The 9300-nt window shown below is 40.7% G+C and overlaps 2 long non-coding RNA genes across 2 annotated transcripts in view; both read left to right on the top strand.

The window, feature by feature from the left end:
- LOC114612403 overlaps nucleotides 1–4457 on the top strand; it is a 111717-nt gene extending 107260 nt beyond the window's left edge. Inside the window, exon 3 of the long non-coding RNA XR_003710006.1 lies at nucleotides 4387–4457. This is a non-coding gene — a long non-coding RNA (uncharacterized LOC114612403). The remainder of the gene's footprint in view (nucleotides 1–4386) is intronic.
- A 1548-nt stretch (nucleotides 4458–6005) lies between these two features.
- LOC114612402 overlaps nucleotides 6006–9300 on the top strand; it is a 12000-nt gene continuing 8705 nt past the window's right edge. Inside the window, exons 1-4 of the long non-coding RNA XR_003710005.1 lie at nucleotides 6006–6104; nucleotides 6963–7019; nucleotides 7599–7724; nucleotides 7917–8061. This is a non-coding gene — a long non-coding RNA (uncharacterized LOC114612402). The remainder of the gene's footprint in view (nucleotides 6105–6962; nucleotides 7020–7598; nucleotides 7725–7916; nucleotides 8062–9300) is intronic.

The raw sequence follows: 9300 nt of genomic DNA, 5'->3' as shown, positions 1-9300 counted from the left end.
AGAAAGAAACTTAAGGGAATGATGCCATTTAATGTCATTGACGTATTGGCTAGAAAAGCATATTTGTGTCATATAAAAGTGAGAGAAGATCATAGGAAAACAATAGATTCCAACCATGTCAAAGTCTTGCAGTGATAGAAAAAGGTAACACATCTGTTTTCTTTCCTCTCCTATAAACTTCCAATGCTCAGTATTATATCTAGACTAAGCAACAGAGCTTGCTTATTGCAAGCTTTGAAAAAAATTCTTTCAAACCAATGAATTAATATTGAGCATCAAGTAGGAACTGCTCAAAGGAGGCATACATTATTATGGGAAAATAGGAGAACTTATGACAAAGGCATGGCTGAGGAGAATGGTGAGAATTACCCCAGCTACACCAATTATGATGTCTGTGGTCCATTGGTAGGATTAGAACTAAATACATGCCATGAAGTGTTGTGGGAGATATTTAAATCTCCAACCTGAGTAGGATGGGTCAATGAAAACACAACTCAGTAATTATGAATATATTCTATAAGCCTAGATTTGGCAGATACCCATACACTACTCTGTTCCCCAGCTACGAGACCCTTATAACTTGAGGATTTTCCAGACCCTGCATTTGTACTTCTACCTCCTGCTTCCCAGTCATTGTCTTCAGGAAGATGACCGAGAAGACAATGACTGGGAGAGAAGAGAGGAGAGAGAAGACAACAGAGGATGACGGAGAAGGATGAACAGAGTAGCTGGGGAACAGAGTAGTGTAGGGGTATCTGACCAATCTAGGCTTACAGAATATATTCATAATTACTGAGTTGTGTTTTCATTGACTGGACATATTTGGGTTGGAGATTTAAAGAGCTACCACAACAATGAAAGAATCATCACCTTTCTTTCTTCTTGGCTACTCTGGATATGTGATCGATAGTTCCATCAACAACAACCTGGTAAGAGATGCCTCTACAGTGTATCATGGGAAGAACAGTGTGCTGATGCATTTGGCTGCTTGGACGTGCAGGGACTTGCATAGCCATTCCATGTCCCTAGACCTATTTCAAGATATATACCTCAGAACTTACTATGAAATATTAGCTGAACTTGCTTATATTCTTGTAATTTCAGCAAAGCCTTAAATACCACATGGTAAGAGGCACAAACTTCATTGGCTTAGCTCTGTGGAATTTAAGTCTCAATGTTATAGGAGTTCTGTAAAGATGTTTGGTGGTAGGCTATTTGAGTCAGAGTTTTCTGAAGGAACTCAGCATATACATACATATATATATATTATGTAATAATATATGCAATATACAAGATATATATTATATACACATATGTATTAAATATGTTATATAATGTATACATTACACACACATACACAACATGGAATTAGATTGGTTTATGAAATATGGGCTAGATAGTCCAAAAGTGGTTGTCTATATGATGAGGAGGCTAAGAATCTGTTATCTTCTCCATCCATGAAGCTGGATGGCTCAGCAATCCTACTCTGACTCTAAAAGCCTGGAGAATTCTTGGAGAGCTGCTTTTCTTTGGTCCATATTGAAAGTCAGAAGCAGATGAGTTCTAAGAGAAGTGATGCATGGCAACAGTAGCACCGGCAAGAGGATAGATGCATTACCTAGCAAGAAGTGAAGGCAGGCAGGAAAAGAAGCACTGCCATTATCTTTGGCCAATAGCTGGCAGGTACCAGATTTCTTCAACTCTGGTCAATAGCTGGCAGGTACCACTCACTCTCCAAGTGCATCTCCTCTCTTCAGTTAATCCCTCTTGGAATGACATCAGAGACATCTGCAGAAGCATGTGTTTTTGTTGGGTCCATATCTAACCAAGTTGACACTCAAGATTACCATTGCAATGGGCTTCCCTAGAGTGGTTTATGACCTCAGAGTCCAACTAACCTTTGGATATGGTGAGACCTCTACTGTAGTCTCTGCTTCCAGCCTAGGTTGTTGGACAAAAGGATAAAAGCATCTTCATGAGGGGCAGGAGGTGGTGGTTCTGGGAAAGAAGTAGTGTTTGCCGCTTTAACTTGTTCTGTTGATTAGAATACCCTTACTACTGAAGAGGCAGGACAGCAACCTAAGAGGAGAAAGAGTGGTGTCTCCAGAAGAACATTAAAGTACTCTGCTAGTTTTAGGTTCCAGTGTGGCTGTGATAATTTTGTTTCTAGGACATCATCTTTCTTTAGTGTTTTTCTTTGGTTTCCTCTGCCCCCTTCCTTTACTACTGCCATCAGGAGAAAGAAAAATATGATTTGGAGTCTTTTCCCATGATTATCCCATGATTATTGTCTACTTAAGGAGATCCAGAGGCCGAAGATCTGGTTCAGCAGTTAAGAGCACTTGTTGCCTTTGCAGAGGACTCAGGCTTGATTCCCTGCACTCAGATGATAGCCCACAACCATATGTAAGTCCAGTTCTAGGTGATCTGATGCACCAGGCACACACTTACATGAAAAAAAGAAGCATCCACATCAACAAATACCTGAAATATACAAAAAAGAATATTCAACTTCTGAGGCCGGTTCAATTTATAAAGTGCTCATTGTATGTGATGGTTTGACTAAAAATGGTCACCCCAGAGACTCATGTATTTGAATGCTTGATCATTAGGGAATAACAGGGGTTAGGACGTTTGGCTTTGTTGGAGCATTTGTGGCCTTGTTGAAGGAAATAGTCACTGGAGTGGGCTTTGAGCTCTCAGATGCTCAAGCCATGTTCAGTGTGGCAATTTCTCCCTGCTGCTGTCTTCTCCACCACCATGTCTGCCTGCATGTTGCCATGGTTCTTGTCACAATGATGATACATTAAACCTCTGAAAATGTAAGATAGCTCCAAGTAAATAATTCATAAGAGTTGCGGTGGTCATGGAGTTTTCACAGCTATAGAACACTGAGGATTGTGTAAGCATGGGAACCTGAGTTTACACTCCTGAAACCTGCATAAGACTGCTGAGCAAAGTGGTATGTGCCCAGAATTCCAGTGCTGCTGAGGGTTGGACAGGTCCCTGGGCCCCTCTGGCCAGCCAGACTAGATGAATTAGCAAATTCCAGGCCACTAAGAGATCTTTTCTGACTTCTTGCCTACACATGCATGCACACACATGTGTATGCTCATAATACACACACACACACACACACACACAAACGCACACACACACACACACACTCCAGCGTCTTATAAATCAAGTTCCAAAAACTACTTATCCCTGACTGGACCTTTTAGCTATTTTAAGAAAGTATTTTTATGGGGTCATAGCTCAGCAGTGATTTAGGAAACAGATGTATTGTTGAGCCTCTGTATAATGGCAGTGATTCTCACACTCTAGGGAGCATTAAAATCAGCTGGTTGCCAGTCTTACAGTCTGATATTATGATGCTCTAGTCTTGGGTGGGGTTGACAGTCTGTGCTTCTGACAAATTTTCAAGCAGTTCAAGGGCAACACTAGAGGGTTGGCTGCTTTAGAATAACCTGTTTTAATTTCCTTTTTCAGAGGACAACCTACTTTCTGACACTAAATCTTATACATATAGGAACATAATGTAAAACACATTTTAATTCATAAAAAGGAAACCTTTAGACATTGAAAAAATATCTCCTAATCCTCAAGTTTGAAGAAAGAATGTTCATGCTAGTGGTTTAAAACTTCTCAAGTTGTTCTGTCTCTCAGATTTTCCCATTTCTTTATTTACAAAATGAAAAAAACATATACTTTTTTTGGGAAAAGAGATTTGGTTCCAGGCTAATCTTGAGAGGAAAAAAGAAGCCAGGAGATTTGCTTGCTTCAATAGAAAAGGAGATTTTCACAGCATCAGAGAATTCCCTGGGGCCTGCACACTGACGGGAAAGTATTATGTTGCTTCCACAAATGAGTGGGGCAGCCTTGTTTTGTGGAAGATTGTGCACACTCAGCCTCTGGGCTGAATTTCAAAACCGTGTACCAGCAATCACCCTGAATGGCCGGCATAGCATCCTGATGGGTCTCAACACAGTGTAGAGACAGATTTATCTGTGCAGCTTTGAAAAGGATACCCATGTTTGGGCCTCACACACTCTTCGCTGTGGCCTGGGTATTGTCCAGTCTCATGTGGGAATCTTTCCATGGCCTATAACCTCTGGCTCCTTTGTAGCGTCCCTTTCTTGGCGAGTAAAGCAAGTGCGGGGAGGTGACTCCTGGCTTATAGATGATAGGCACATTCTCTATGCCTCCAAGTTTGATTGCATTGGGGATATTAAATTCCCACGCAGTGAGCACTCTATCACAGGACAAATGAGAGTGTCAGAGCTGGCGTTTTAAGGTCCTGTGTTATTATGTGCAATGATAAACTGCTTGTGAGTGATTAAACTGCCTCCGTGGGCCACGGCCTTCACTCTTCTCACTTTCCAGGTGATACCATCTACCTTTGCAAGCTTTTCCCTCTCCCCAAAGAGAAGACTCACATGTGTCGAACCACTGCAAGGCACTTCAGAAACTTGAAAAGTAGGTCGAGCTGAATATTTGATGCTTTATTTTCCTGGTCATGCGACAATGGGCCAAATCTGGACAGCTATAAGTCATCTTGGGTTTGGCCACCTGTTTGAAGGTTTAATCTCAGTCCTCATCACTAGGAAAAAGCAAGCAGAATTATTTCTTTATTGAGAAGGAAGTGAAACAGACTGGTTTCAGGCCTCAGATTTCTCTGCCTATTTCCTGTGACTACTCATTGTTTCAACACAAGGATGGGCCAGAGGACAAAGCTTTCTCATAAAGAATTGCTCGGACTTGCTCCCCAAGCTAATCATGCTTATAGTTCTGAGAAACTCAGCTTATTAAAATACTCCGTATTCAAGACATTTGTCCTGAATAACATTTCCCTCAGAAGAAGCTTCACTTGGATGACATTTCAGCCCAAATTGGCTTCTAAGGGCTCTAGAACGGAGTGATCATAACAACAAGATTATAAAGTTGCTATGGACAAAATGAACAGACACAATGACATCACATTTGTTCTTTTCTTCTACAAATATATCTTCAAGGGATGGGGTTGACTTTGTGACAGGCTGTAGTGTTGAAAGTGTATTCTCTACTCGTTTTGGAAATCACAGTGTAGGCAATTATCTTTATTTCTTGTTTCAAAGACACACCACTATGTAATTCTGTTTTACAAATGTAATCATTATAACCAATATTCACATGAATGTATACTCTATGTGAAAAAAAAAGAAAATGTGTATTGGGGATGATGACATGTTCTTACCAGATGCTGAAGTCATTGTTCTTGAATACTTTATTTTTCCTTAAAATATATTTCCTGGATGCCCCTTGACTTGGCTTTTCTGAAAGTCCAGGTTGATTCAGGTGATTCCTTCTGGAAATATGGTGTCTCTATACCATATACATCTCTATAGTATATAAGTGCTTCTGAAAACACCACCACCACCACCACCACCACCACCACCACCAACAACAACAACAACAAAAGGCCTGTCAGGATTCTAGCTCCCATCTCTGCAGTTAGCAGACAGCTAGGGGAATTCCTAGTGAGTCAGGTGAGATTGTGGATAGAAAAGTAGCCTCAGGCTCTGGACACTGCTGAGGCTGGTCTGTCAGCAGGTGCACTTCTCCTAAGGTCTTGACACTTGTGGAGGTGAGGAGTGCACATGTGGGTATCCTAGTCTGGTACAGTGTCTCCTGGACTTTGAGGATGTTGGCTAGACCCTCAATAGCGAAGTTTGTGTTTACAGCTTTGCTTTCTGCTCACCATAAGCAGAGAAGAAAAACAGAATAAAACAGTTTGCATATGAGAGGTGAGAATTGAGAAATGAGAAGCACCTGCTCTTTTTGCTGTTTCTTCTCCCTTTCCTTTCCCTTCCCTCCCTTCCCCTCCCTTCCCCTCCCCTCCCCCCTTCCCCTCCCCTCCCTTCCCTTCACCTTTCCTTTCCTTTCCTTTCCTTTTCCTTTCTTTTTTATATTTTGGAAATGACAAACAAGGCCTAATTATATTTTTTCTTTGTTTTAGATCAAGTCTGAAGATGGGATTATGTTATCTTATTGTGTAATTGAATTCAGTTGCGAGAAGAGAATGTGGCATGGTGTGATCTTTTCTGTCTCTCTGGAGCTCTAAGGTAAAGAGGCTCATGTCCATGTCCTATGTCAGGATATCCATTGCCATGGATCCTGTCAATAGGCAACCAAATATTTGGGTCAAAGAATTTGCCTACAGTTTATGATTGTAACTCAGAGAAAACTCTGGCAGGGAAATGCAGTCCATTTTATTACTTGTTCTCTCTCTTTAGGGATCAGCACCCACTCAAACCAGCCCTCTATAAATTCCCACACTTCCCCAGCAGGTACATCCTTGGAGCTGTTTTAGTAACCAACAAAAATGAGAATGATAGTTCTCAGTAATTAGCTTGCTAGAGAGAAGGATCACGACTATTAAATTCAAGCTATGCTAATGTGAAGTCTTAATCTAATGAATGACCCTTTCTACAACTTTATTGAAGTCCTGGTCTTATGGCTGTTGGTTATTGATTAACTAACAAGGTTGTTGGATGCTGTTTTGATTTCCACTGTTGCGCATACATCGTGCAAGGTTTGTAAGAGTTATTAAAACATAGAAAAAATTTTAACAAATTGTTAAAGTTCATCCCCTCCCTTGCCAATGCTTGGACAGTCGTTACAACAGCACCCCCACGTGGCAGAACCACCTAGCGAGAATGAAGAAAATAAGCCCTGTGTTCACCAGGCAGGAGTTGTTCCTGAAGGAGATTAATATATGGGGTTGAAGACATGGATCCATTTGCATAGTGTAAGGGTAGCATCCTTGAAAATCTGGGTTCCATCCCCAGCTCCACGCAAACTGGGTGGAATGGCTGATTTTAATGTCATAGCATAATTCCTTACTACATTCTCAACCATCCTTATACCAACAGATAAGTTTAGCTGTATCTATCCTTTATCACAGAAACCTTTCCTTACAGCAAATGGAGACCACCACAGAAAACCACAAGTGGATACAAGGCAGAACCCAACAAAGTGTGAGTAGTCCAGCTCCAATGGATACATCTATATCAGAGCTTCTGAATTTATGCCTCAGGGAACATTTTGGAGGAGAGGTGGAAAGATAGTAAGAGCCAGACTATTAGAAAGTCTGCTCTGAACAAGTCTTTCTTAGAAAAGGCTGAATAAACCAGATCAGAACAATGGCATCATCAATGGGCACGGTAATATGGAAGATAGAAACTTCTGTGGATTCTTCCCACTAGACTACAGGCAACTAATGACTTTTTGGAGAATGAGAATTAGTTTCTACTGGAGATGGGCTCCCTTACTGTTTATCCAATGCAGAGTGGTCAGCCATACACACTCAAACAACAAATTGGATTCAGTAGGCTATACTTACCTTTGTTTAAGCATACACACACTCACTCATATGCATGTAACAAAAGTAGTCAAGGAAGAAAAGAGGTTATCAACTTGAGAGTTGGGGACATACAGGAGGAACTTGAGGGAGAACAGCTGTGTAGAGACCACTGAAGTGAGGAAATGGAGGAGAAAAGTTATGTAATTCCAGTTCAATTAAATACATTTAAAAAATCTCTATTGATCCAATTTAGTGCTGCCAACGTGCTTATGGTATAGGACTATCTACAGGAGCCTGGTTGGTTCTCCTGTACCAAATCTCTGAAGACTGATTCTTTCTTCCCCAGCCAACTTCAATTGCAAATAGCTCCTTAGGAAAGGTGAGACTTCTTGACTTCTTCACCATCCATGTTGGGATTTTTCTCTGGCTTGATCTTGTATAGGATTTGTACCTGCAGTCAAAGCTGCTATGAGTTCAAGAGTGTAATGGACCTGTCATGTTTGAAAAATACTGTATTGTTGCAGATTTCCACTGCCCTGGTTCTTACACTTTTCCCACTCCCTCTTCCAAGATGATCCTTGAGCCTTGGGAGGAAGAGTATCATATTGAAGTTCCATTTAGCACCGAGGACTCCCAATTTCTTATTCTCTGTATGTAGAGAATATGCATGTCTCTGTGTCAATCATCTGCTACAAAAGAAACTTCTCTGATGAGGGGTAAGTGGTGTTTAATCTCTAAGGATAAAGGTACATACTTAGGGACAGTTTAACACTATGTCCATTGACCAGAATAACAGTAGTAAGTAATTCCCCTTGGGCCTATGACCTATCCAGCTACAGATTCTTGGCCCAGGCGATAGTAGCTGCCTCACGTTTCATCTTGTGCAGTGGATTGTAAATATAATCAAATAGTGTTTGTCACTCTTACAATATTTGCGCCATTATTGCATTGGTGGGCCTATCTTGTCAGGCCAGTTATTGTAGTTTGCAGAGTTCACAGCTGCACAAGATTATTGACTGCTTCTTTTCCCTTGGTAGTTTCCAGAGCTATGAAAGCCAGTCAATAAAGATGAAGTTTCTATGTTGATAACAACTTGATTTCTGTATGTCCTATGATTCAAGTACATGGTATCTTTACTAATAGGGTCTTTCCGTCAAGTTCTGGAGGATGGCCAAGAACAATATAATGTTCACTGTTTGCAGAGATAGCCAGATGAGTTGTGGTATATTCTTAGTAAGGATTATCACCATTACTGTCTGAGTATCTGCTAAGCAAAATAGGAAATTGTGGCAATTCCTTGAATTGTGCAGGGCACATGAAACTGACCTGAAAAACTATAATAAAGAAATGTAAGATTGGATATACGCAGGCCACTGAGTAATGGCTTCCCTTACTCCATGAAATGGTCACATTTATCTTAGCTGGATGTGGTCATAGGCCTTGATGATTTCAACAGCATGTTATTCTTTATTCTGTGACATCTTAATGGATCGGAAAGTTATTACAGAATAATACAAAATGTAATTATATAAAACATTATGTTCTGAAAAGGAAAATTTGAGCTGAGAAATAGTTTGGTTGTTCAAAGTACTTGCTATCTTCCAGTGGATGCAGGTTAGCTCCCAGTACCAACATCAGGTGCCTCACAATAGGCTTATACCTTCAGCCTCAGAGGATCCAAGACCCTCTTATGAACTCTGTGGGCACCTGCATGAACATAGTATTTACTCACATAAACATACACATACACACAAATAAATAAAAATAAATCTAAAAGCATGGGAGAAATGAAATAAGATAGGCAGAGGTATTAATAGAGAGTTCTCACTGTTTTCTCTGTCTCTCCCACACCTGCCTTCGTTCGTTCGTTCGTTCGTTTGTTCCTTCCTTCCTTCCTCGCTCCCTCCCTCTCTTCTCTTCTCTTCTCTTCTCTTCTCTTCTCTTCTCTTCTCTTC

This window comes from Grammomys surdaster, unplaced genomic scaffold, assembly GCF_004785775.1.
Source record: "Grammomys surdaster isolate TR1022 unplaced genomic scaffold, NIH_TR_1.0 126158, whole genome shotgun sequence".
NCBI lineage: Eukaryota > Metazoa > Chordata > Mammalia > Rodentia > Muridae > Grammomys > Grammomys surdaster.
This window is presented reverse-complemented; position numbering and strand designations above follow the sequence as displayed.